The following is a 2324-nucleotide window of genomic DNA, read 5'->3' on the forward strand; positions in this document are numbered from 1 at the left end:
TAATTTAAAGGGGAAAGAGATGTTGACATCTGTCAAGGGTTGAAAGGGATAGTTTAAAGGGAGAGTGGTGTTTGACATATGTCAAGGATTGGAGGGTGAGTAATTTAAAGAGATGGGAGGTTCTGACATATGTTAAGCGTTGAAGAAGGGTAATTTAAAGAAAATGATGTTTTGACAAGTGTCAATGGTTGGAGGATGAGTAATTTAAAAAGAGTGAGAGGTTTTGACATGTGTCATGTGTCAAGAGTTAAAAAGGAGGGATAATTTAAAAAGAGAGAAGATTCTGACATGTGTCAAGATTTGGATAACGATAATTTAAATGTTGAATTAAGAAGGTAACTTTAAGGAAGGGAGAGATTATGATATTAAAAATTATATAAAATAAAAAATTTTCATAAATAATAATAAATAAAATTGATTAAAAAAATAAAACTAAATAAAAACTAAATAAAATTGAAAAAAAACTAAATAATAAACTAAATTGATTTAAAAAATAAAATTAAATAAAAAATAAATAAAATTAAAAAATATGATAAAAAATAATAAATAAAACTGATTAAAAAAATAAAACTGAATAAAATTTAAAAATTATATAAGTATTGATAAAAATAATAAATAAAATTAATTTAAAAAACTAAATAAAAATTAAGTAAAAATGAAAAAAAAGAGAGAAGAAGGGTAGAAGTGTCATTTAGCAGGGAAAAAGAGGAGAGGAGCACGGACATGTGTCATGTGTCAAGAGTTAAAAAGGAGGGATAATTTAAAAAGAGAGAAGATTTTGACATGTGTCAAGATTTGGATAACGATAATTTAAATGTTGAATTAAGAAGGTAACTTTAAGGAAGGGAGAGATTATGATATTAAAAATTATATAAAATAAAAAATTTTCATAAATAATAATAAATAAAATTGATTAAAAAAATAAAACTAAATAAAAACTAAATAAAATTGAAAAAAAACTAAATAATAAACTAAATTGATTTAAAAAATAAAATTAAATAAAAAATAAATAAAATTAAAAAATATGATAAAAAATAATAAATAAAACTGATTAAAAAAATAAAACTGAATAAAATTTAAAAATTATATAAGTATTGATAAAAATAATAAATAAAATTAATTTAAAAACTAAATAAAAATTAAGTAAAAATGAAAAAAAAGAGAGAAGAAGGGTAGAAGTGTCATTTAGCAGGGAAAAAGAGGAGAGGAGCACGGATCCTCTGGTCCACAAATTGTGGACTAGAGGATGACTCATTTTTTTACACCGTTGATTTGGATAGATCCCACCTATTTAAAAATGGGGTTCATCCAAATCAACGGTTCCCAAACAGTGAACCATCTCTTGATCCGTAATTTGCGGACCAGGATCCCGTGAGGGTGGGAAAAGCAATTTACTTTGCTGGCCACATTCTGGATAAATTCGTTCCTGTGATCGGATCTCGCCGGGTCAGTCTTCGTTCCGTCACCACGGCAGTTCTTCCTCTCCGATTCTTCTACTGCCGGCAATTTTCTAGTCACTTCTTTCTCTGCCTGGTTGCAGTTACATCAGTATCAAGTGGTCGGGAGGGCGCTACCTACGGCGACCGATGAGAACCCCAAGGTCTACAGGATGAAGCTGTGGGCGACGAATGATGTCCGCGCCAAATCAAAGTTCTGGTGGGTTTTCGGTATCGCTTGATAACTCTCAATGGTGCTGTTGATCAGATGTACGATGAGATGGCCTCACGTCATCGAGTAAGGTATCATGGCATTCAGATAATAAAAGCAGCTGCAATTCCTGCTAAACTTTGCAAGAGGGAGAGCGCCAAGCAGTTCCATAACTCAAAAATCAAATTTCCTCTTGTATTTAAGAAAATTAGGCCTCCGAGCAGGAAGTTGAAAATCACATTTAAAGCATCAAGACCAAACCTCTTTTCCTAATTGTTAGCTCATTTGTGTATTTTTTGATACAAGGGCAACCTTGCCAAGGTCACCAACTTCTCTTTGATTTCCTTCTTATCCCTGTTGCCTAAACCTACTGGCAGTTTACTGTTTGCGTGCCATTCGACTCCCTCTTTGTGGTTACTGGCACAAGCATTTGCTTACATGCATTTCACTATTCAATTATTCAGCATTATTACTGTATTTTGTGATCTATATTGAACAATGCCTTTTAGTGTTCTTACTAAATCTGCTTAATTGAGCTACCTTTGTAACATTTACATTGTAATTTTAAAAGTAAATTGAGTACAATATTGTACACTTCTGGGGTCCCTTGTATACGAATGTTCTAACCAATAGAATCACTATAGGTTATGTGCAGAGGGTAGCATTGTGGTGTGGAG

The 2324-nt window shown here is 31.4% G+C and overlaps 1 pseudogene; it reads left to right on the forward strand.

Annotated features, from left to right (window-relative positions):
• Positions 1-1297: 1297 nt before the first annotated feature.
• LOC122040410 lies at positions 1298-2053 on the forward strand (annotated as a pseudogene).
• Positions 2054-2324: the final 271 nt, after the last annotated feature.

This window comes from Zingiber officinale, chromosome 2A, assembly GCF_018446385.1.
Source record: "Zingiber officinale cultivar Zhangliang chromosome 2A, Zo_v1.1, whole genome shotgun sequence".
NCBI lineage: Eukaryota > Viridiplantae > Streptophyta > Magnoliopsida > Zingiberales > Zingiberaceae > Zingiber > Zingiber officinale.